Raw genomic sequence first — 26,931 nt, 5'->3', positions numbered from 1 at the left:
TAGCAGTTCTATGCAAAGTAGGGAGTCCTCCATCAATAGCAATGTGAACAGCAAACAGAAGACCACTTGTCTAGAAAAAGGAAATAGCAGAAAAGTAATTTCTACGTTAAATATGAACCAAACAAAGCTGGACTGGATAACATTTCGGGCAAAATAACCATCTAACCTATGGTCTAAACTGAGCAAAAAGGGGCAATCCTAATAATTGCTCTTAGACAATGGGCATCTTAATGTATGGTCATCCTGCTCTTGGGTTTCTTCTAACTCTTAAGTAACTGAAATTTTACATTAATAAACCTTAAGTCTTTAATCCATGTTTCAAGGGCTAACCTCTTCCAATGTCTACATTTTAATGGCTTAATGTAACTGTCAGGCATTCTGGTGTGTAACAACCTTTCTCTGAAAGGCTGGGGGTGGGGATGGGAGGTAGAAAGGCTAAATTTCCCCAGTAATTGGCCCTGGGAGAAAAAGTAAGCAGAGTTAATCGGAAGTCTACATGGCACTGGCAACCCCAGAATTATGGAGTTGCAGTTAGCATACCTAGATGATTACTACTTGGATATTTCAGTGTTTCCTAAGCGTAGCTGGAATGTGTGGCTCTGATTTGTTTTCCAGCTGGAAATGTTACAGAAACAGGAAAACTGCTTTGGTGTGTCTTGTATCCTGCCTCTGTTTGGCAGGAGCTCTGGTCTGACCTGTACATCACTTCCACTGTGCTCTGGGCTCAACAAAGTAATTTAGAATGAGTATCAGCACCCCTAGAATCTCCCCAGCAACAGACAAGCCCGCTCACAAGCTGATGCCATGCGGTTTATTGTCTATCATGACTACAGGGTCTTTAGCTGGAAAGGTGTGAGAGAAGAGGCACAAGGTAGGCTTTTCTTAGATCCCCACTGATGCCCTGTGATTTTTTTTTAAGAGTTCCTGCCTCTTAAGATCCCTGTTGGCCAACCAAAAGTACCATTGGGCTAAGTCCTATTTCTATAATTTCCCCCATGGGAATGCAGAAGTGTTGTAGTCTAGAAGTAAGACAGGAATCTGAGTTATCAAAAACGTTTACATTTCTACTATCAGACTAGAAGTTTTCCCGGGGCAGAAATTCTTATCTTTGTGTCCTCAGGGCTTGGCAAAGAATAAGTGCTCGATACATATTAGGGGGAAAAGGGTGTGATGTGGTAGTAGTGATAGTGATAATTGTAATGGCTATTTAAGGGAGGTTATTGTTTGTCATTAACAGAAAAGGGAGGGCTTCCAAGAGGAGTCAGGTGAAATTTGAGGGGGGAGTAAGTCCAGCAATAACCCAGAGATGCTGTCAAAAGCAGACCAAGCTGGGACTGCACAGCAATACTAGTGAGCAGGTGGGAAGTCCTGTGCCCGTGGTGGGGAGGGGGAGAATCTAGAGAGTAGAGTAGGGCTCTGAAGTAGAGATTGAACAGAGCTGAAGACCAGTCCTACCTGTTTGCAAATTCTGCCTGAAGCTTGGGAAATACACAGAGGGTACAAAGGTGATCCCCTACCTGAGCCAAGAACTAGGTCACATTTCTAAAAACCAGGAAGATGAGCTCTTTCCAGAAAGGTGTGTATGTCAATTAACCAGCTTTAATTGCAAGGAAAGAGTAAGTCCTTGGACATTCTTACTAAGCTCTGGCAATTGGGAAGCAGGGAAGAATGAAGTATACAATCGGTCTAAAAACTAAGGCTGGTATCTTCTATCTTTGCACATTTTAAGAAAGCCAGCACATCCTCCGGGTGGTTGTGGTGTCAATCCGGCCTCAAGCGCCTCATCCGTCAAAAGTAGAGAAACTACCCTGTTTTTACACATGAGCAAAACTGAGCTGTTCCACAGTCACCCTTGACCAGTTAAACCAGCCTTCTCTCTGAAGCTTTCAAAATGTCAGCAAGTAAGAAAGCAACACCAAAAGTTCCTGAATGAAGCCAAACGATCAGTGGAGGAGCAACGTCCATCCCTGAACTCCCCCGCAAGAGCTGAGCTGAGGAGCAGCAGTATCCAGAGTGGAGCGTTAGGGCAGGTGCATGTGGCAAAGCCGAAGGTGCCCTTCCCAGGTTCCTGGAAGCACCGCTTCATGCAACTCAAAGTAGCTAGATACTTCTGGAACCTGAGTGCCACTGGCAAACTAGTACAAAGCTCCAGAAATAGGTCATGGATAGGCTCCTTTCTAGCAAATGCTGTGGATGATCCAGAAACCCCAAAAGACAAGGTAGGAATAGCCTGTCATGACATGCTGTTGCAAACAGATGCTGTTCTGACAAACTGAGGAACGAGCTACACATGAGTGTCTACTTAGGAAAGCTCTACCTCCTACATGGGCCACAGATGGAACCGTCTTTATGAACAACCGGTAATGAGCACCATTTTAATACTTCTCCGGTAGAAAGCACTGTAGTGGGAGTCAGGAGATTTTTGGCTCTAGTACCCACTTTGCCACCAACTTGCCGTATGACTCTGGTTACTTTTCTCTTAATTTACACGCCCACATCAATAAAATAATCACCTTCCTTTCCAGTTCCAATTAAGTCTTCCACACAGGAGTAGTCAAGTATTGAATGAGAACACCTGTGAAAATTGTGGCCAAAGGAAAGTAGAATTCAAATGGAAGGCATTGTTACAACTTATCTAAAGGCAGTTTTGTAGGATAAAAACTAATGGTGTCATATGCTCAAAGCAAAACAAAATCCTTTTTAATGTTTCTAGACAAAACAACTTCAAACTGTTTGAAACAATGCCTACTACCATGAAAAGAGCCTGCCAACTTGTCTTCAAAACAATCCTATTTACCTTATCTGAATCTCAGGCAGCAAGGCTGGAACTGATGAGTCCCTTTACTCTGGGGTTCCCATCCCTACCTTCCCTCCCCAGTGCTGCAAACAGAAGTGGGTAAGCGTAACCGCTGGCAAATGGACAGAAGAAGTGCCAGATTCTGGTAGGCAGCTCCATCCTCTCACCAAACCCCCCCCCCCAAGCCCAGAATCCGACATTTCTGTAACTTGCTTTGTGAAGCAGTATCAAGACATCAAACACAATTTTTAAATGCAGTACTGTCTTCCTGTGATCTTCAACATTTTTACTCATTTCTCATCCTCTTCCATAATTGAGTAGTAAGGGAAAAATGTATGAACATTCATGCTTCAATGGGTCTGGGGAAAAAAAAAAATCATTCCACAAAGGTATGTAGGCAGCATGCATATAAGCACAACCAGAAAGTGGGGATACAAAGCTATAGGCATTAGAAGAACTTGAATGTGTGCGTTCTACCTCTACAAAGACCAGCTGCTCCAAACCATCCATTGGTTGGCATAACTTGCACCGAGACCCTGGCACAAACATTTTTAGCTCTAAAATTTCCCTTAGTTATATCTTTAGGCTTCATCACCCATTTAAAAGATCAGGAATCCAATCACCTGAAAGTGAACTCTGCAAACTTGAAACTAACCAATATCGTTTTTAAAAGCTCTCAGGAAAATAAAATGGATTAGGTAGGAAAATTTTGTAAATGGAAAATATTGCATATACAGAGTCTGAAGCAATCCAGGACACTGTAAACCAGAAAGCAGATGGAATAAGAGCAATAGAAATTAGTGTAACTGTATTTTGCCAAATGCAAAATGACTCTAACTCCAAACAGAACTTTTTCTCCCCGACTTGTTGATTGCATATGTATTTGTTTTTAATCACCACTGGGCAGAATTTGGTGAGATGTTTGGAGTTAGAGTCATGGAATCTAAAGGTCTAGGGGACACCAAGTCTGGCCAAACCACCCATGGAATATCAAACTAAGAAAACAAATAAAATACATGCAAAGTATTTGCACTGGAAATAATACACATGCATGTTTTATAAGTCAACTAAAAACTATGCATGCGGCAGTTTTTAGGAACTGCCTTGCAAAGACCAGGTATATTAACACTGAAAAGGAGGGAAAAACTTCATGAGCAGTGCTTCCTGGCCTTGGCCCTCTCAACATGACTTCCATCTTGGACATCTTGGCAGCTTCCCAATGGAAGAGTCTTAGCCTCTGGGTGTTAAATCAGAGCTGATCTTAATCCTGATTCAGTCCACTCTAGGCCATCAAGCCAGGCTCAGGAACACTGGTCAAAATTACCCTGACTGGAGTAAATCAACTCTGTCACAGTAGAGCAAACTAACCAGGTAATTAATTTATGAAGGAATGAGGGAGGGATTGACACACATTTTTCACTGCAATGCAGAGAATCTGATTACTTCTCAATGAATATGCCCCTTCTCCAAATTCCTGCCAAGGTGCCCAGGCCTGGAGCCATTTTTTTGAGCGTGGGCTAGGATTTGACCTGCAGCTATCATCAACCAGGGCAGCCTCAAGGGAATAGTGCTACAGTAAAGTTGCACAGATGACTCCCCAGGCCACCAACCAGCAAGGCTTCTATTTGGACAAGGAATCTTGCTCAATGTCCTAAACGATGACTGGCTCAGGTTGTCAAAACCCAAGTTTTTAATGACAAGCCACTTGACAGTCTGGATGATAACGGAATGAAGATTTCCCCCTCACATGCAGTCTGTCTTCCCAACCACATAATACAGAGTAGCATAGAACTGTATATTCATGATAAAATGGACAAGCTCTACGAGGCGTTTGCTGCATTATTTTTCTTTGACATCTAAGACCTCCATACTCTTATCTCTGCCACAAAGCCCTCTCCATACTCCCTGCCCAGTCTCTGATCTCCTGTCAGCTGCTACTATCCGGTAGAAAACCTCAGGAAGCAATCAGCATCTGGAAATGTGTTAATTTTGCATGAAAGTAGGGGATGGGAGCAGAAATTAGAGGCTGCAAACTGGAGACCCCTGCTCATTACAGCATTTAACACATAACATGATACAGCATGAGTGAGGAAGGAGGCGCAAAGATCCACTGGAGTGACCAGAGAAGGTGCTCTCCACCCCAGACTCAAAGACGGCAGGCACCATTGGAGGGAATTGGGAGAGACGAGCCAGGGAAATGAAACTAAATGAACTCAAATGCCGAAGGGCACGTGCCCTAAAAGCACAGGGAAGATGAGAGGGATCAGAATCTCCAATCCCTGCAGAGCAAAGCTTCAGTCCTCCTTCATCCCTGGACAGCTCTGAAAAAGGATAGAAGGGCTATTCTTCGGGAATCCCAGGAAGGATATGTGGAAAGACAGCAATGCCAATACAATATCCGTATGTGCAAGCCCTCAGTTCTGTGCCACGTGAATGCAAAGATGTGGACTCCTTTCCATTCATAAACCAAAATCTAGTGAACTGGAACCATTTCTGAATGTCACTGAGGATTCCTACTCAGCAGTGGCCAGAGTTTGCCCTGTACCTCTGCCCGTCGATGCTCCACCAGCTCCTCTGCAGCTGCTTCTGGAATCGGGGAGGGGGGTACAATGCCACCGGAAGCTTCCAGAAAGCCGGGCAGCTTTGATACTGCAGATGGCTTCTCTTTCCAGGATTATTCCCACCACGACAAACCTGTACACTTCCAGGAGGGGCAAGTGTAAGCACTATCCTAGAAATCAGCAGTAGCCTGACATAGGGACTAACCCTACCCCTGAAGATTTGTAAACCACATTTCCCGCGAAGTTTCTGAGGTGGGGAAAGAAAAGTGGGTGGGATTGCAGAGAGCCAAACAACAGCGTTCGCTTACCTCAGAGGACAGTTGAGAGAAATAGCTAATAAAAATTATTACAAATCACTACACACACACAAAGTGCTTTATAATAAACACTAATACTTTAATCCCATATTGCTTGTTCGGTAGGCTTGAAGCTTAAGTGCAAGTTGAAAGAGTGAGCGAAGCAAACTGCACTTTCTGCCATTTCCTAGTTTCCAGCAAAGACAAAAAAAAAAAAACCCCAAGAAGTCCATTTTTAAATTGCTGCTTATGTAACAGGAGCCTGTGAACTGCACCAGAATTTAATTGAAAGAAAAGTAACTGTAGGGGAATTGCTTGGAGAGCTGCCAGAAGGGTTTTAACAGCTGGAAGTTGAAAAGTGATTAATTTTGACAGCAATAAAAGCCTCATGTTCATACATAATTATGCTTAGATTTGTGGACTGCTGGAATTTTTTTATACACTATTAACCTTTTGCTGTCCAAATTGCAATTTAGATACTCAGCTTAAAAATAGGGACTCAGGGCGCCTGGGTGGCTCAGATGGTTAAGCGTCTGCCTTCGGCTCAGGTCATGATCCCAGGGTCCTGGGATCGAGTCCCTCATCGGGCTCTCTGCTCAGCGGGGAGCCTGCTTCTCCCTCTGCCTCTCTGTCTCTCATGAATAAATAAATTATTTAAAAAAAAAAAAAAGGGACTCATGTAAAGTAATACTTGATTTCCATGGCTTTGACTCATCTCAACACAAGGAAGACGGGGGAGAAAGTGTAGAATAACTGGGGTAGGTTCAAACACTCTTCCCAGTATTTTTAGGACTTAATGGAAACAAAGTCTTCCCATTTTACTGTATGCAGGAACAATCACAAAGGGTTCAAGAAAAAGGCATTCAGAGCAAAGAAAAAATGAGATTGAAGTGGTGGTCCGTTGTCAGCTCTGATTCAGATACATTCCTGGCAATAGAGACGAATCTGTAAGCCGACACAATACTACATTCAAAACTACTGCATAGATCAAGAAAGTAATGAATTAAACTGAGCTCTAGAACTGGCAGTGCTGGTAATTAGATCTAAAAGCTTAGACAAGTCCCTTCATTTTTCTCTAGCTTCTCTGTTCCCCACATAGGAAGAGAGGGATAGAGTAGATGCTCTAGAAGACCTAAAACCTAAAATCTATTTTAAATATCCAGCTTTAGGATTAGCCACCTTCTGAAGTTTTCCTTGTAGTCACCTTTTCTGTTCTTGTACCACCAGTTTGATTAGAGAAAGTGAAACTTTGGTAATATAAAATATTTTCCAATTAATTGGAAATAACTAGTATTTAATAGTAATTATAGTAGTTTCCAAGGCATGATTCTAAGGATTTCATAAAGTAGTATATCTTAATCCTCACAACCACTCTATTAGGCAGGTCCTACAGTTCTAGTACTATTATCTCGTTTTACAGAAACAGACAATAAAGAGGTTACATGACTTCCCAAAGTCAATCGTTACCTAGTGGGAAAGCCAAGATTGGTTCCCAAGCAAATACATATTGAGGATACAGTTAATTTGTGGTATTAATGGTGAAATGGAAAGAGCAATTAACCTGAACTCAAAAGAAATGAATTTGGTTTTATCTCCATTTCTGCAGTTATTTCGGACACTCTACCAATTTCTGCATTCCAACCCCCTTCGTTGTAAAGGGCAGGAGTTGTCTAAATCAGTGTCTCTCGAGGCGTGGTACAGGGGACCAGCAGTAGCAACCTCACCTGGGAACTTGTTAGCAATGCAAATTCCTGGGCCCCACCCCAGACTTACTGAGCCTTCACCTTCGTTCTGACATGCCTTCCGAGTGATCCCAGTGGCCACTAAAGTTTGAGAACAATTGGCTAAAGGGATCATTAAATTACCTTCTGATTCTGACCTATGATTCTATTTATGAATGTCCGATTTCAGGTCGTTGGATTTAAAACTGAGGTGGCTTTACTGTATTTAAATTCTTCTTCCCTGATTCATTAGACACTTGGGCCTCTGTTGCCAGGGGATGGGATACCTAATGTTGGCTCACTGGAAGGATTGTTTCCTGAGTCGTCATGAGAGCATTATGAAATTAGAAGGCAGAAGGGAGTCATGAATCTAAATGGAATGTTATTGTGAATGTTACCTCAAGCAAAAGTATAAGATTGAAGTCCACACTCAGAGCCTCAGCATAATCGGAGTTTTGAATCCAAAGGCAAGCACCACATGGGGGCTTCATGAACCCTTGTTGCTGCCTCAGGCAAATGACATCCAAGCTGTGATTAGCAGCTGGAGGAATTGGCCTATGGTTGCTCCCATATTACCAACTGTGCCAAAACCCCGAACTACCTTTCTCCTTTGAGTTAGGCAGCAATCCCAGAGAAAATGTTGGATTTACCTCTTAATGCTCTTTTACCATAGGATGACTTAGCAGATAAGCACCACTCACTAGGAGTCCGAAGCCTGGACACCCCGTAAGAGACAATCCAAGTGTATTCATGAGCACCGAATTCAAATGGGTCTTTGCTTTGTTCTTTTCAAGTACCCACCTGCTCATCAGAAATGGCATGGAAAGACCTCTGAGTTTTGGTCAACCAAGATATGATTGTCCAATGCCTCATGCTTAACCCACCTGTGAAAGCAGAACATCAGATCTCCTGTACTGATGTACAAGACTAAAAACAGAGCAAAGACGGTCTCCCTGCTTCCTTTGCAATTCTCATGACATCTCATTAACATAAGTTTGTTGATGAATCTTTTAAAAGCTCTAACCAGAAGAAACAAGAATGCAAGATCTTTCAGAATTAAACTTCTGGGGGGGGAAAAACTTAGAAATGAATACGATAGTGAGGAAAACAAGGTGGCCACGTAAATATAAACTTGTTCAGAACTATAGCTATAAAACAGGCTCTGCTATTCAGAACAGATTAAGTCTAAGACTAGTGGAATAACTCTGCTTTTTTGTTTTGAGAGTGGAAAATCCCCAACATTCATTCTAGACCATCCCAGAGAATAACGATTTTACATTTGGCCATAATTAAATGAGAAGAGCTGAAAGAAAAAAATTACAAACCATTTCTCAAACACCTCTTTAAGTTTACTTAAAATGTGTTATTGGATTTTGCATTCTTTTATTAAAAATCTAGGCACAATTTTCTGACTCTGGACACCTATGTGTTGATCCCACAAAGTCAAGCTGCTGTTTTGTTCTGGACTACACTGCACAATTTGAAGTAGGCACTATTATCTCTATCTTACAAATAGAGAAACTGAGGTACAGAAGGTTTCACCCAGAATAAGTTACAAAACTAGCACATAGAGCTTGAATCCAGGCAATCTGGCTCCAGAGTTCATACTCCTGGATAATCAAGTCACTCTGGTTTTATTTATTCCATGTACCACTTAAGAATGCTTTTGGTGGTGTAACCAAAAACCAAACTTAGCCTTAAAACCTAGGAATTCATTTTCCTTACTTAAGAGCAAGTATGGAGATAAGCAATTGTGAGAGGGGCTCACTTGCTCCCAATGCCCTCAGGGACCCAGGCACTGGTTTGTTGATCCATCTTAGCATCCTCATACTTACATTTCATGGTCCTCACTCTTTAAGGCATCACCTCCCCATCATGGGGAAGTAGAAGGGGTAGGAGAAAAACATCTTAGGAGACCGTCTTTTCATTCGGAAAGCTGAGCTTCAGTAGACTTCCCCTTACATCTTACTAGTCAAAACAGGATCACTCACCACCCTTCAACCAAAGGCCAAGCAAAATGAGATTATTGTGACTGGTTTTACTAATCGTGATTTATATTTTGGGGCTGGGAAAGGGGCTGAACCAATGGGTCTCTAGCTAGCTCCTGTATAAACTGGACTTCCTTCAGGGCAGAAGGAGTGATCCAGAAGGGGGATGAGTACTGCATGACAGCAAACCCTGCCAGCGGAGTTGTGGTTGCTCCTCATTGTTTAATACTTATTTGGCCTGTGGGAAGGCACTCCTCCAAGAAATGGGGATAACGATAAAAGACATATCTGTATAATTATCAGTTACTTAAAGCCTTCACTTGAGAGAACCAATCTCCTTGGATTTTAAATAGAGGTGAAAAAATTTAAATCCTATATAGCTGAGTTGGCAAATGGCTGCCAATAGAATCCAAGAGGGCTTAACCTCGCTATGAATACACAGCAGGTCGGAAAGAACAAGTCCCAAGGTACCATTCATAGACTATAAAACTACAGACAGGGCAAGGCGTGTGTATGTGCTTAAAAACTGAGTACATATTCAGTATTTTTGATGTATTCACACACGGTTGGTTCACACCCACGTGTTTCTTTCCTGCCACCAGGTATAGATAGGATCAGGCAATCCTAATGACTCACACCTCCCTGGCCCCTGCCCATACCAGCCCCCGAAAATGCCCCTGTTCTGTTTGTGGTGCCAGTGGGGTTCTCACACGTGCATACAGACAGGCTCCATTCCTTTGGGGGTGCCCCCTGCTCAGATCGCTAGCCCTGGGACCTCCACGGGGCTGCATCTCAGCCTGAAGCCAAGCAGCGGGGAAGCAGCTCTCTCTCCTCTCCTCCTTCCTTGACCCCACTGTTGAAGGGTTTAGAAAAAGTACTGCTTGGAGCTTCTCTCCTAGAACCCAAACATATATCCAGAGGGCTGGGCTGGGCACAGACTCAAGTGATAGTGACTGATAAACTCACAATCTTTTCTCTTCCCCAAACATTATAGCTTGTTATTGCATCATATCATCTTGTCTGGCTCTTTCTTCCCTTAGGACAGCTGACTAATTATCTCTGTTCGAGGAATTCATTCTTAGGAAATAACCAGACCCATGGCCAAATATATGCGTAAGGAATCAATTACAGAGTTCTTTATAATGGTAAAGGAAAAAAAAATCTTAATTTATCAGTAGGAGACTGGTTAAATTATAGTGCATTCATTTTGAAGAATAATGCATCCATTTAAAATGATGAGGTAGATCTACATTTATTAACATGGGAAGATGTCCATGATATATTGTTGAACTGGGGAAAAAGTATGATCTCATTTTTGTAAAAATATAAATCAACACATGCTTGTGTGAATGTGTGCTTTCATGCATGCACACACTCACATGGAGAAAATACAAGTTATCTTTGGATGGCAAGATAAGGGTATTTTTACGGTCTTTACATCTTAACAGCATGAATGTTTTTACAAAACATGAACTGCTTTCACAATCATAAAATCCATACTCATTTTGAAAAATTTTTTTTAATAAAACAGGCTTTAGTAATGTGTTCTTCAGAGTGAGATTGTAGACCGGGCGTAAAATCTCTACCTAGTGATAGTATTGAATAAAAGGAAGGTCTGATCACTTGAAATTCCTGGGTACCGTGGAAGAACAAGAACCTTGACAAAAGATTAGTACTGTACATCTCCCCAAAAACATGCCACACTGGCCAGCACTATGGTACCCCCAACATCGCTGCTCCTGGAAGCCTTAGAAATGGAGATTTCTGAAAGAAAAGAGCACATGGGGCAAAGCAAACAAGGCTGGTGTGTTTTGTGGTTGCCTCTTTATAGCCTTGCCCTACTTTTTCAATTGGCTGTTTATCTTTTTCTAATCGATCTATAAAAGCTGAAAGTTTAACACCTGGCATTTGTTACAGGTTTTTCTCCATTTGTTTGCCTTTCAAGTTTTTCGTGTGTAATCTTATACCATACGGAACTTCTCATTGTGTGATCAACTGTAACAATCCTTTTTTATGATTCTTGGCTTTGATATCACACTTGGAAATGCCTTTTCTACCCCCAAAGACATCCAAAATATTCACCCATATTTTATTTCACCTATAAATTTTCATTTTTTAATGAAGTTCATTTTTTAATGAACTGCTGTCATGCAGTACTCATCCCCCTTCTGGATCACTCCTTCTGCCCTGAAGGAAGTCCAGTTTATACAGGAGCTAGCTAGAGAGAGGCGGAGAGAGAATCCCAAGCAGGCTCCAAGCCCAGCATGGAGCCCAACGTGGGGCTCAATCTCACAACCCGGAGACCATGACCTGAGCCAAAATCGAGTCTGGCGCTCAACCGACTGAGCCACCCAGGCACCCCAAAATTTTCATCTTTTACAATTTGAATTAACTTATTTTTGTGTGAGGCATGTATAAGGTGGTGGTATAGTTTGCCCCGATGGGTTGGTCATTTTCCCCAATAGCATTTATAAACTATTCAGCCTTTCCCCAGTGATTAGAAATAAAATGTTTCTCCTATAATAAAACAAATGCACAAGGGCTTACACCTACTTATCCTTGGGTCTGTTCTGGACTTCTCTTCTGTTCCATCATCTGCCTGCTTATTTGTAAACTAATGTTATATAATTATAATATAGTTTTAAGATGTTTAATTTTCTAATAAGACAAAGCCTCCCTTTTTTGAAAGTATATTAACTTCTCCAAAGTGATGGTGGTTCTGAAAAATTTACAATTTTGTCAATCTGAATGTTTCCATTAAGATTTTTATTGAAATAAAATTTAACAGATTAAAGAAGAACTTAATATTTTCAGTGGGAAGGCTTCTTTTTAGTTTCCCATTAAGATTTTATGGAAGATTCATATTGTTCCTGGATATTTCCTGGTAGGTTTTTGAAAAGTGGATTTTCTTTCCCTCCCCCCATGTCGGGTCACAGGCACCGTAATGGAATCTCCTTATCAGATTTACAGTTGTAAGACCGGTTTTCATATTTACAGCTCCCAGGCAAAGCTCCACTTCCCACAGACTTTACCTCGGTCTTCTTGGGGTGGCACCTTCCTCTGACCTCCAGTATCTGATGACCCAATTAGTCACTCTAATTCCCAGCATGCTCTGCTCCCAGGTTTCTTTCTTCCCAAAAAAATGCCTACTTCATACCCTGTAACTACCTCTATTACTCCTCTTTCACTACACAACAACCACAAACTTAGCAACTTAAAGCAACATACACTTGTTCACAGCTTCCACGGGTTGGGAGTCTGGGCCTGGCTTACCTGTGTCCTGTGCTCAGGGTCTCACGGGGCTGGAATCAGGCTGTCAGTGGGCTGCATTTCTTTCTGGATCTCGGGGCCCCCTTCCAAGCTCACAGCGTTGTGGGCTGCACTGGGCTCGGAGTAGCTGTGGGACGGAGGCCCAGCTTTCTCGCTGGTTGTCCGCTGGGGGCGGCTCTGCAGGTCCTTGCTGGTGGCCCCTCTCAGGCTTTCCCACAACATGGCGACTTCCTTTTCAAGGCCGCAGGAGACCCTCCCTCTGTACTGTCATCACTGGGGTGACATCCATCACCTTCACCGTTCTCTGTTGGCTGGAAGTCAGGGGTACTGCCTACATTCAAGGGGACAGGATTGTTCAAGAGTGACTTTTTGGGGGTCACCATAGAGTGTGTTTTCCACAGGTCTCGGACCATTGCCAACATGCCATTATTTCCTGGGCACTTCATTTCTGAAATGTGGGGTGTTGGCCTAAATTATAACAAGGTGGAAACAAGTGGGGAGAAGAGGCAGAGGGACAGGTGGTGGGAGAAGGAGAGGGAGAAACAAAGAGGCACTGTGCTTCCTTCCTGGCACTGGGAAGTTTTCTGTTTGGTAGAGGCACTGTGGCTCCAACCATGGAGGCAAAGTAGGCCTATGACTTAAGCTAAAAGTGATACTGCTTATTCTTGGTCGTCTCTGCCCGGTGATTATCTTCAGTTCCTTCAAAATTCTGGAATTTGGTGGTTCCAATGTTATCTTTTCAGTATTGTCCTTTTTTTTTTTTTTATGTCTTTGTATATATGTTAGTACAAAGTTAGGGAAAACTGCCAGCTTCATGGCTGCTTTGAACCAGACCTCTCTGCCAAGCCAATTTCCAGGAGGCATCCACTTCTGTCGTCTTGAGACGGCATTGCTGCCTGGTTTCTGGCCCTTACAGAGCAGGTGCAAGGTTGAATGCAACCCACTTGATAGGAAGCTTCTTGGATCCACTGTGATGCCACAGGGAAACCAAAGAGGGAGCTAGTCTATGCCTCAGGACGTTGTGGCTATCAGAAGAATATCGGCATTACTGGTGGCCATTTTGTCTTCACGATAACCTACTGAAGGTTTAATGGAAGAGGGAACAGAGGCTTTGACTAGACCAATAACTTCCCCCAATGTCCCACAATAACAGAGCGTGGATTCGAATTCCACTTTGCCTGACTCCAAAGCTCCTTCTGTCATGTCATGCTCTCTGGGTGGGGGAACATCTGAAATATTTAGAGGCATTTAATAATAACACATTTTCCCCATTCTTAATTCAGGATAACCTCACAATCCTAATGTAGTAATCGACTGTAACTTTCTGCAATTGGTTTTTCATAATGAAAATGGACGAAGTTCTCATTTCTATAATTATACCCCAACACCTTTATCCTGCAAATTGTAAAGCCTCAAAAACAAAGTAAAGTCCATTATTAAGGAATTGGATAGTAGTTCTCACACTTGGGCTTTCTATTCAGCCACAACTTTAAGACCTTGTCTTGCATCTCCCTGAAACAAGCCAAGTCACAGGTAGACCACCCCCCTCCCTTGGCTCCCATCAGGAAACTCTTTAGGGGGTGGTGCAGCCGGATGGAGATGGACATGGATGCTGGAATGAGAGTGCCTGGGTTTGAATCCTAGGCTGTTGCCTATCGGCTGCCTTAGCAGGAAGGTTGTATATGGGGTCGTGGGACTGTAACAGACACACAGTAGATGTAAGTTCTTAAAGAGCAAACGATACCAAAATTTTGGGAGGTGTCTTAACAAAACAGGAGACCACACAGCATGCCCTCAGGTGGAGGTACAGACTCCTCAGGTCCCCACAACAATGCAGAGCAGCTACCAACCACAAACCCCTCCCCACTGACTGCCTGAGCTCCCTGCCTGCCTGCTAACTAAGTACAAAAACCAACCCCAGCGCATTCTGAAGTGTTCATAGATCATCGAAGGTCAATTTCTCCAGCATACCGGTCTCACTAGGCCGAAGATTTAGCGCACCTCCCCCCCCCGCCTCGCTTTGGTCCATTCTTGCAGAAATCTTGGGTAAATCACAAAATCTTGCCAAGTATCCATTTCCTGTAGTTTAGTGGATTTCAGATGTGGTTCCCAGGCCAGCAACGTCAGTATCACCTTGGATCTTCTTAGAAACGCCAACTCTCTGTTCCACCCCAGACCTACTGAATGAGAAAACCCCGGGGGGATGAAACCCGGCAATCTGTTTAACAAGCCCTCCGGATAATTTTTTTTTTTTTAAGATTTTATTTATTTGAGAGAGAGACAGCATGAGAGAGGGGAGGGTCAGAGGGAGAAGCAGACTCCCCGCGGAGCAGGGAGCCCGATGCGGGATTCGATCCCGGGACTCCAGGATCATGACCTGAGCCGAAGGCAGCCGCTTAACCGACTGAGCCACCCAGGCGCCCCCCTCAGGTGATTCTGAGGCATGTGGATGTGAGAACCCATATGCTGCAGCACCTCCCGGCATTGTGGGAATTAACGGAGTGACAGCCTGTTCCTCCCCCGTGTGTTTCTGTAGCGTGAATCCCCCCAACAGTGATTGGTTATTGAGGAATGGTGTCGCTCTAATGTGAAAACTGCACACTATACCACATAATTGCACATTAAAAGCTCACATTGCAACGTGAAAATGGCACATGGGTTTTCCCCATATCACAGGCGGGCTTTCCTAAGCAAGAGGAGCTGGAAGAGCAGGAGCAGAGCCATAACCTTCAGTGGGAATGGAAAAGGACTGAGGCCCTGCTGCTGCCTCATCAGCAGCAACTGTTTTGCTACGTCCAGGGAAATTTTAAAATGAGCACCTGCATCCAGGGCTCTCCCTTGTCCGGTGGGCACACCCCAGCCTCAGGGGCTCTTAGCTTGTGTGAGGTTGTCCTGCCTCCTGTGCCCACCTTGACAGTAAATAGCCCCACTAACTCAGGGCCCATTTACATTTCCCAATCTCCACCCATGCCAGCCCTGGTCCGATCCAAGGCTTCCCAGCCTCTCCTCTCCATTGTTTTTGTGCATTTTAATATTCCTGTGGCAGCTTCTAGCCACTCCCCTGCTGCCAAGGTGGTGCAAGGGACCTCCTCAGGGATTGTTTTGGTTCGTCAGAGTTGCCTGAGATTTGAAAGGTCTGCTTTGGTCCTATTCTCCCCATAAATCCTATTTTTGTACCGGGTTTTGCAGATGACAAAGTTTTCTGGGAAGGGTTACTTTGTGTCACAGCAGAAATGCCTGTGTCAAGTCTCTGGCACGTGGTAAGGGTTCAATAACTCATTAGTCCACGTCTACCATACTTTGTCCTTGAAATGCTGACCAAAAGGGAGCCAAGAAAACCTGGCAGTGACCCTTCTGATGCAAAGCGAAAGAGCACCATGATAATTTTGATGATGAAATGAAGTTCTCCCCTTCCTTGGCCAATCTTTTAATGACATTCATTTGGAGCAACTCCTCTGCTTTCTTTTCTTCCAGTTTGAGCAGCTTTTTCTAAGACATGGGGCTATTTTATCTACTTCTGTGCACTTAAATCCTTAATTACATTGTCTTTCTTTGTGACTTTAGAAGATCAGGCACTTATTCTTGGGTATAGCCAAGCAGAGAGTAATTATCTTGACCCGAATTCTCTGATGCTTATGGAGCACGGCACTCAGACTTGAAATTTCCAATCATTTTGCGGGCAGAGACGAGCTCAGTCTCCTCATCTGACAAGAATGGGAACTGAGATCTGGCTCTAGGTCTAACAGCAAGATAGTCTGGCCGTGAAAGACTGCCAGGTGTCCTGGCACCTCACCAGGATTCTGTCTCTCCGTGTGTGCTCTGTAGTCACACTCTGCCTTATGAGGTCACTTCTAAATCGTTTCCTCAGACACGGGGTCACTGGTCAAAACTGGTGGTCTGTAGGTCAAATTCAGCCCACAGACGTGTTTTGTTTGCCCATGTAGTATCTTAAAAACTGGGAAATTTCACATTTAAAAAGTCCAGCTTCTCTTATAGAGCATCTGGCAACACAGAGCTAATATCCCCACCTGGATCCAGGAAAAATCAGGAACTCAAGAGCACCTTTCCCTTTCAGCCAGGACACACACACTCAAAACTGCCACTCCCTCTTGTTTTACTTACACACACACACACACACACACACACACACACACACATGCACATTCTATACTAGTCTGCTAAGGCTTCCATAACCAAGTTACACAGGCTGGGGGGCTTCAATACAAATTTGTGTTCTCACAGTTCCAAAGGCTAGGAGTCCAAGATCAAGGTGTCAGCAGGGCTGGTTTCTTCCAGGACCTCCCTCTTAGGTTTAGGGATGGCTGCCTTCTCCCTTTGTCTTCACATGATGTCTCCTCTAGACAGGTCTGCAAGCAAATTCCCACTTCTTACAAGGACACCAGTGTTCTTGGATTAGGTCCCACCCTGATGACCTCTTATTAACTCCATTTCTTTGTCAAATAAATCTTTAAAAAAAAAAAAAAAGAGACACAGCGAGAGAAGGAACACAAGCTAGGGGGAATGGGAGAGGGAGGAGCAGGATCCCAGGACCCTGGGATCATGACCTGAGCCGAAGGCAGACGCTTAACGACTGAGCCACCCAGGTGCCCCTCCATTTCCTCTTTAAAGACCCTATTCTAAATAGTCACATTCTGAGGTACTGGGGTTTAGTACTTCAGTGTGGGAATTTGGGGTGGTGGGGGGGCAGGGGGACACAACCCATAACTTCTGCCTCTTTATATTACCTATCTGACTTCCAAGGCCTTTGAATCTGCAACTGCGGGAAGCAGTTTATCTAACTTGTCATAGCTTTGTGTCTGTCTTTGTCAATTAACCCACAGAGAAAGTGACTTAAAAATGAAATTCATAAAGTACATTTCAAAGAGAAAATTTTTAAAGACCGAAAGAACCTCAGACTATTTCCGCGAGTGGAAAGAATGGTTTTCAAACCATTTTAAGCCATAGAAATTTCTAACAAAAGTTAAGATACTGGGCCTCCCTATGTGAAATAGGATTTGAAGACCATGATCTGATCTCAGTTCTTCAGTGTGTATATATATATATATGAGAAACCTAAGGCCCACCCACATGACCTAGGCCACATGGAGCTGAGAGCAGAGCAGGACTGGATCCCATGTCTCCTGCCTCCCACAGTTCCTTCTCTCTGCATGGCTCTCTCAGGTCGGAACATCAGTGGAATTGGCCAAGACTATTTGAATAATATCATTAGGACATGGAAGCCCTGATACTTGATCGGGGGGAGGAGCAGCCCAGAGCCCAGGTGCAGGATTCCGGAGGCCTAGGCTCTCACTGTGCTTTGTCCGTACTGGCTATCCAACCCTACGGACAAAGGGCCTGATCCTCTGTTCCTCTTCACGTACAATGCAACAGGACCAGACTCGGGGGCTTTAATGTCTTCTCCAATGCTAGACTCCTAGGATTCTAGAATGTTATGCTTAGAGGAAAAAGATGAGCAGAATTACTCCATTTGTACAAAAGAACTGTGATAATTCTTGCCCCAGATGCATATTTCCAGCAATGGGCAGTCTTGCCTTCTCCACATGCAGAGCTCCCTGCAGAGGGGTCCTCAGATCCTGTTTGCTGACCACCAAGGTCACCTCAACATCTATCTTGTTATCCTAGAAAAGAAGAAAACAAAGATGACAGAAGATGCTCTGTAGAAGAGGTAGGTAGCACCATGTGACCCCCTCTTTTCTCCGTAATAGGAACCAAGCATTTCGCACCACAGGGAAAGGAGGAGCAGGAGTGTGGGAGGAATTGCTATGTTGTTTGGGAACTGTAATTATAGAGCTCCGGAGTAGAAATGACAGGAATTTGTTCTCCAACATTCCAGTGACCATGAACTCATTACTTCATAAGTTTGCCCATCATGAGCCATGCTAATTCACACAAGTACTTCGTATCACTGTGAGCCACAACCTAAGGCCCCAAACATCCAAACTTCGGTTACCCTGACACCCACATTCTCTTCCTCTTCCCAGACATACAGAGAGATGACATTTTCCAGCCTCCCTACAGTTATCTGCAGCCAGAGAACGGAGTTCTGGCCAATGGAATGCGAGCCAGGTGTTTTGTGTCTTTTCCAGGCCTGGTTCATGAAAACCTCCCATATGTGATCCTTCTTCCTTCCTCATAGTCCAGCAGAATGGAAAGGACTCTAGAGCCAGAGTGGAGGGCTGGGCCCACGATGAGGGAGCCTAGGTCCCTGACTTCAATGCATGTGACAGAGACCTACCCCTACCTTTATCCACACTGGCCTGTGATATGGGCAAGAAATAAATTTGTATTCTGTTTCTGTCACTGGGGTTTAGGCATTGTCTGCTTCAGCAGCTAGCATTACTTTCTTTAATACATGCATCCTTTAAAGTACATGACCAACCTACTCCTTGCCTACTTGCCAGACCCTGAAATACACGAGGATAGCTCTCGTTGAAAGGTCACGGAATGACAATTCTATCTTCTCCTTCAGTATGTTCCTCCTCTTGACTTTCCCTGGTTTGAGCAATTCCTTAATACTCTGTCCTGAACACGTTGCATTAGGACTGGGTTTTGCATGGAAGAACTCAGGGAGAACCTTTTTCTGGCTAAAGTTTCTAAAAAATCTAAGCTCTTGGTACATCAGAGAAGATCCCCAACATAATCAGTAATGTTGATTGCAATCAGCAATGTTGGGAGCAATGGCATCGGTGATGGGGGAGGGGGTGATAGAACTAGAGCTTCTCCACCCCCAAGCTGGAAAAATATTCCACAAGCCCCAAAGTCTCTCTCAACTAGAGTTCCACAGCAGAATTAAGCCTCAGTGCCCTAAGAGATGCACTGTGTCTAATGCATTAACTTCTCTCCTATACATCTAGAACAATACTAGTTATTTATTGCTCTTGAGAGAATTTTAAAAATTGCCCCTGAGTAGTGTGGTTTAGATGAGGAATTCTGCTTAAGAAAGGTAAAGCTTGGCTAGAGGGAAGGATGGGGGAGTAAAGAGTAGAGGCATTGAAGGGTCCTAGCAAGCAGAGAAAATTGCCAGGGAGATGCAGCAAGGGAACCTGGCCTTGCTGAGCGGCTAGAGCCCAAGGAGGCAGTGGGATGCAGTAGACGAGTAGCAGCCTAAGTCACAGGTGCCTTCACAGACCCTGGCCCTCAAGGGCTCTGAGGCAGCGAGAGAGCCCTTCTTAAAGGATTGAGGCTGGCGGAAAGAGGGTCTTCCAAGCCATAACCTGCAGGACCATTCAAGGATTCTCTGAAACAATGAACATCTCTGGGTACCTTTGAAGACAACTCAAGCACTTTCTAGAATTCACATGTCTTTTCCATTTGCCTGTCAGACCAGGTATTCCAAAGGCCTCAAATGGTTAAGTGAGGTACTTGTTCAGTCAGTGCTTCCTAATGGCAAAGTCTTGTGAGGAAACCGCCTCTTCCCCAGGCCATATTCTCTGTGTTGACAGAGAACCTCTCCAAGATACAGCACAATCCTTCAAGTACAAAATCCGTGTTTGGACCTTCTAGAAGACCTTGCCGGACCACCAGCGTCCTCCTGACAGGATGTGGTTGTTCCTTCGTTTTGTTTTGCCAGAGGAATCTCTTCCCTTAATGTAATCAGATTCTGGAACTTTACCCAAACAGCAATTCTGCACTGACTCTCATGAGAAGAGGAGCCTTGCTATTGAGACTCCTGAGAGAGGCCCTGATAACTGGACAGGGCTGGCAAATAGATCATCAGAAGTAGATATGTCGTGGGGAGATGAAAAATAATGAAGTAAGGGGCACCTGGGTGGCTCAGTTGGTTAGGCGACTGCCTTCAGCTCAGGCCATGATCCCGGAGTCCCGGGATCGAGTCCCGCATCGGGCTCCCTGCTCGGCGGGGAGTCTGCTTCTCCCTCTGACCCTCCCCCCTCTCATGCTCTGTCTCTCTCATTCTCTCTCTCTCTCAAATAAATCTTTAAAAAAAAAAATGAAGTAAAAGTTTTTTCAGGAAAAGTAGGCATTTAATAACTATAAGGTGTTAAATGTGGGAATTGTAGTAATCTTTATTAAAGTGTGCACCGCACACATAAATATATAATTATATATATAACTTGAGAAAGGGTCCTGTGTTTGTGGCCTGGGGCTTTGCATTCTAAGTGGGATGTGGGAAAGCAGCAGAGAGGACAGATCAACACAATTTATGTCAGACCCTTGAGGGAAGATTAAAGGAGTGGAGATGATGTATTCTGGTGATGAGAAAACTAAGGGAGGGCTACATAGCTGCTTTCAAAAATTTTAAAGGTTGGTCCCAGGATGCAGGCCTGCTGACCTCTGGTCCTGGCCCTTCCCAACTCCAAGTGCTTGAACTCAAATTCTGGCTAAGAGCTGCTGTCTTAAGTGGAAAAGGGGAGTCCTATGCTCTCCCATCACCCTGGGAGCTTCCCCTGGGACCCCCATATTGGTTGTCCACATCACTGTCTCCCCATCCCCATTGAGTGAGCATCATCCCTGCCACCCCAAACCATTCTACCCAACCAGTCCCGGGGGCCCCACCAAATCTAATATCCAACTGACCTGCTCTCTTTTCGTCCTGCCTGGCCCTCTGGAATCCTCTTCACTTCCTGCCTGTAGCTTTGTAACAGCTGTTGAACTGGCCTCCCTGCCTCCCATAGCCTCCCCGTCCTCACCCACCAAGCCATTTCTCACTGCCCCAAAAGACATTTTAATGGTGTCACTCACCACCACAAACACCTGCAGTGGAATTTGTACAGACTTAGAGTTTTTCAAAGTAGGATTTTAAAAATACCTTCCTTGGCTCCTTTTGGCACCCAATCTCCTTGGCCATGTTCTCAAGCCCTTTTACAACTTAGGCCATGCCCACCTGTCCCCTCATTTGCCCCTACTTGCCCCCACTGAATCCTCCAGCCATAATAGACCCTCACCGCTCCTGGAACATCCTCATGCTACCCTGGGCCTGCCTTCTTGCCAGTTCCTACACCTGCAATGCCATTCTCGTCTCTTCCATGTGGTGGGATATGAGTCCTCTCTCATGGTGCAAGTCAACCTCACCTCTCTTAGGCCTTGCCAAACCAAAGCAGAACTCATTACTGCCTCCCATGGTCCCCATAGTGCTTGGCCATGAAATAGCACTTGTCACATAATTATTTCTGTGCCTTTTTGTCTCTCCCACTAGACTGTCAACTTCTTAAAATTAGGAACCATATCATTTATTTGGGTTTTCTTCTCATCCTTAGTGCAGTATCTAGTCTACAGTACATGTTTGAGCCTTGAATAAAAGAAGAGGCTCCCAGTTCGAAGATTCTCTTTCTAGTTAACCGAACATACCTCGTGTGGCTGGGAGCTGGGGGTGTTCAGCTGGGAGGAAGAGGCAGGATCCCAAGAGCGGGTGAATAGGGAGAGAGTTATAACTGCCCATAATGGCCCCTGCTGGGCATAGTTTTACATCCCAGTACCTGCATCAAAGCTGGTAATTGCTGCACTGTCTATTCGTAAGGGACATAACAGTGGTGAAACTCCCATCAGTGGGTCTGGCCACACCACAAATACGTGGGTTGGAAAGCAGAGGCTGCTTGGTTCTTTGCAGGTTCCTATGGATACAGTGCCACGAGGATCCACTAGGATTCATCTGGGTGGGCAGCTGCCACGGCTGGGCTGCGCATACACAGCGAGCAGGCGGTGGGCGGGGGAGATAGAAAGGGCAAGTAGGAGGAGGGCAGGGAGAATTGGGAGGGAGCATATGGGCAAAAGCATGGAGGGAGGAGGGTTTGGTATCTGTTCCAACAGAGAATAAAATGTATTTGATAGCTTCTTGAAAATCAAACTTTAGTCCCTCTTGCCAAATGCGAAAATCACCAGTGGAAGATTGCCTTCCTTTCTACAGCCAGCGCAGAGCTCCGGGATATATGTTGATCAGAAACTTCTAGACACATTCTCCACAAACATAACTAGGCAGGCATGCATTCTAATAAGTGCTTAATTAAGGCAAATTAGGCAGCCAATCTGTAAACATGTAATGTGGTATCTTTTCCTCCCTTTTGATTGTTTCACTGATAGACCTGTACATTTATGAACACAAGAACAATAGTACTTTATAAGGCTGGCTCTTTAGAGTTTATAAAATTTTTTGCTTAGAGTTTTCAACAACCCAGTGAGCTAGGCAAACTGGATATTATCTTGTTTCCTGACAAAGAATCTGAGGCACTGATTAGATCATGGTCCCAGAGCTCCTAAGTGATGGTAGGGCCAAGATTCACACCCAGGACTTGAGTTTCCGAGACTGGGATCCCCACATCCTCTACCTCATGCCATGCCTGGCTGCCAGCTAAGCCACAGGCCACTTCTCGACCATAGCACAAGAGATCAAGAAAGAGAATGGATGGTTTGAGGACGGGTGGGCATGCTGACAAAATTTTTATAGCCTCCTGGTTTTTTAAAACCCCACATTAGGGGCGCCTGGGTGGCTCAGTCGTTAAGCGTCTGCCTTCGGCTCAGGTCATGATCCCAGGGTCCTGGGATCGAGCCCCGCATCGGGCTCCCTGCGCCATGGGAAGCCTGCTTCTCACTCTGCCTCTCCCCCACTTACTTGCGTTCCTGCTCTCGCTCGCTCGCTCTGTGTGTGTGTCAGATGAATAAATAAAAATCTTTAAAAAATAATAAAACCAAATTTAAGTAAGTGGATGTCTACTAATCCAACCACTGGCTTGTAACTCTTACTCATCGTTTTCTCTGAATTTATAAATTCGGCTTTCTTGCCAATACATTCAGGACTTGAGCGTGGTTCCTTCAGTGGGTCAAGCTTCAGAATGGAGAGCACGGTTTCTGTCCCATGGGGGCCTATAAGCTTAGTTCTATGTGGCGGCCCATATTGCCCTTCCGTCCCCATGAGCCACAGGAAGTCCCTGGAATGCAACTGGTTGTCTCCTTTCTAACTGAGTTGTATCTGTTCCTCCAATATCTACTTGTGGGCATAGAGATGACAACACATCATAGGACATTACAGTTGATGAAGAGCTTTACTGTCGCACATGCCCTACCCCCTGCTCCCTCTCCCCACAAGGTTCCTTCCCTGGCCATGAGGTTGACAGCACGTGTCACTATTTTAATTTTACAGATTGAGACCTGGAACGTGGGGAGACTGACTAATGTGTCCATTTAATGCAACTAGAAAGTGGTGAACCAGGAACTAAATCCTAAGCTTCTAATCCCAAATCCTGGACTCTTGCCAGTCTGCCTGTTGGCTTTGTTGCCCTCTCCCACACCCACCACGAAAACTCTGCTAAGCCAAGGAAAATCCATCACCATTGACAAACACAGCTCCAAGCGCATGCTGGACTATTGGTGAGGCCATCGGGTCCTCCCTCTGGATGAAAAGTGGGGCACTTCTGTGATCCCATGGCACCTGGACACCTCTCAGAGCTAGAATCTACTACTGCACAGTGACTTATATTTACGTATCTGTGCTTCTCAAGGGAATAGAAGTCCTTAAACCTGTCCATTAATACTTGATGAATCCCCTACAATCGAATTTTTTTTTTCCCTCAGAGAGGAGGTCCACAGTTTTCATGAGATTTAACTCCTACTCTGAAAGGACGATGAGTGAGGTTAAAAATCCCTGCTCTGCTCAGCTCATTGAGCCTGTCGTGCCCACTCTTACTGCAGGACCTTTCCTTTTCCGATACTGGATGGATGCTTGCATGCATGGCTCGAAGCTTTCTGTAAAGCTCTTGTTCCACAATTGACTGAACTATTATGCAGACTAAAGGACCCCAGACAGGACCCAATCAATGGGACAGAATTTTAGGGAGAAAGATTTGCAATTGAAAAAAGTGCTCAACTCTCAGTCCTATGATCTGTGCTATGACTGACTCACACCCTCCATTGTTTTCAGTCTATCCCCAATCACCAAGAGGAGGACTCACACATCCCCAAGCTCAGCAGAGTGCATGAGGAAATTAGATGGCATGTGTTCCAGCCCCGACTGGTTATACGTTTTACATCTTATAGCTATTTCCCTGTCAGAATTATAAATCTACCAAAAAAATTAATCTTAAATGAAGCCTATCAGAAAAGCGCAGCTCAGCAAAATGTGTCTTTTTCCTGACAAATACTGAATAAGTAATATGTACACACTGTGGTTTTCAAGAGTGTCCAAAACTATGGGGTGATTGGAGACTTCAGTCCCTCATCCCTGAGCGCTGGACTGATTTCAAGAAGATGATTAAAGCCAATGGTACCTGGCATGTGAAATCAAACACCCATCCTCTACTCTCTGGGTTTCATAGGTCAAAGATAATAAATCTGTCATAAGCCAAGACAAAGGGCCACCAGGGAATGACAAACGCCTCTCAGGTTTAAATGTTGTCAGAACGGTCAGTGGAGATACAAGACTGGTAAACATGCCAATCCTCCCTCCAACCTAGGCTGAACAGCCTGGAAGGAAAACTGGCCAGGCCTTTCAACATGTTGGCCAGAGCCAAGCCCTGACAGCCTGGAAACAAGCAGAGAAGGGGAGAAATGTCTGGAGAACCATGCTCCTGTCCTGCCAACACTCAACATCACCGTGGCCAGAATCTGTCATTGGAGATTTTCACGCAGCTATCGATAAACCGTACACGAGAACTACCTGGAGGCTGACCCTGACTCTGGGATTTGGTGTTAAATACCAGAGGGTATAAAGTATCCTGCCAAGGACAAATTTTACAACCCTGCATTCCTCTCCTAGCGATTTGTATTCTTTTCCTTGTTAGATTAGAAAGACGCAGCAGGGTACAATCGGCAGATTGAATGTCAAATCAAAGTCCTAAGGTCGAGTATCTATTTAACCGGTGGACAAAAGACATCCTAGTATTCAGGAGGTCAGTTCGACTTCTTTCTTACACCATTATGATAAGGAGGATAATTCTTTGTAGTTTATCATCTCATTTCTACATTATCTTCGCAACTCTGTGAGGTAAACAGACCTGGTGTTATGGTTCTGGGTGTACAGATATGAAACTGAAGTTCAGACTCTGAGTAGCTTGCTGAGGTTCACCTAGCAATTTCTAGAGCTGGGTCCTAAGGTTTTCGACTTCAGGACCAGGATTCATTCCAACATGGCTTTCCCTAGCAGACCGTAAGGGCTCTGCCTGTTCCTTTACTGCTCAAATGGTCCCTTACACCGGCGAGTCCCCTTATATGTGAAACTCCTTTATAAAGAGGACCTTTTAACAATGTTCAATAAATCCTTTAGGTGGATCTAAAAGGTACTCATTTGGTATTGTATTCTGTTCTCTCTATAATGGTCTAGAGTAAGCTTTATTTTTAGTAGTTCAATTATAAAATATAGCCACATTTATTAATGTTACTTTAGCCTTTAGAACAGTAACAAGTCCCGTCTAAGGCATTTGAAAAAATTTAAAACATTTGGAAGTCTTTATTTAATGAAAAGCTTGCATTATTCATGAAGTTCCAAAAATAACTATTAAGTGCCTACCAAGCACTGCCCAGGGCATTAAGAAGAGACCAAAGTGGTCAAGACAAGGTCCCTTCTATAAGGAGCTTAAAACAGAGAGGAAGTCAAATAAGAACAGGTAAATGCATATTTTGCACAAAGAACTACATCGGGACAAGGGCAGAGGATTTTGAAAGCACAGAAAAAAGGGCATTCAGTTCAGTAGTGGTGGTGAGAGAAAGATTTCTGGGAGGAAGAACAACAGTGCCAACAATTTGGGGGAACTTTTCTAGCTTTGTCTTACCTCTAGGACCGCTGGAGAACACTGGCCAACATATAAGCACACCATGTCCTTTCTCACTTCTCTGTTTTACCCACGCGATTCCCTTAGGCAAAATGCCTTCTATTCAATTTGATTCCAATGTCCTCTCTCATCTTTCAAGGCTCAACTGTCGCCTTTGCTAGGAAGCCTTCTTAGGTTCACTTCTGTTTCTTAAAATAAGATTTAACTTAAAAAGATTCTAAAAACAAGATTCAAGTTCTATGACATTCCCTTGATCTTTCAGAAACCCTAGGCTCCTCAGTTATATTTAGTCATTAGAAGATTGCAATGTCTGCTATGTCCATTTTTTACTGTTTTAATCATAAGACACTGTATGCTACTTGAGTGTTACCGGGGAATCCTAGTGGGGAGAATATGGCCATTCCGGACTTCTTCCAAGGCTTGTGTTATTACAGCCTCTTGATCTTTAGCCAAAGCCAGAGGAGTCAGAGACGAAATTGCCCTTTCTCTCTGTTCCATTGGATCCCACTTGGATACCACCATCTGGATCTTTGGTCAACTGGTGGCAAATCTGGGTGAGAAC

General features: G+C 44.3%; 1 long non-coding RNA gene across 2 annotated transcripts in view; it reads right to left on the bottom strand.

The window, feature by feature from the left end:
• The window catches only part of LOC145722680 (uncharacterized), a 54,550-nt gene that overhangs the window by 7,189 nt on the left and 20,430 nt on the right, over positions 1–26,931 (bottom strand). The window contains exon 4 of one of the 2 annotated variants that reach the window (XR_014147124.1): positions 18,186–18,272. The exons of the other annotated variant lie outside the window; for it this stretch is intronic. This is a non-coding gene — a long non-coding RNA (uncharacterized LOC145722680). The remainder of the gene's footprint in view (positions 1–18,185; positions 18,273–26,931) is intronic. 2 annotated transcript variants of the gene reach the window in all.

This window comes from Leptonychotes weddellii, chromosome 7 (assembly GCF_054177405.1).
Source record: "Leptonychotes weddellii isolate Sample4059 chromosome 7, ASM5417740v2, whole genome shotgun sequence".
NCBI classification, from domain to species: Eukaryota; Metazoa; Chordata; class Mammalia; order Carnivora; family Phocidae; genus Leptonychotes; species Leptonychotes weddellii.
This window is presented reverse-complemented; position numbering and strand designations above follow the sequence as displayed.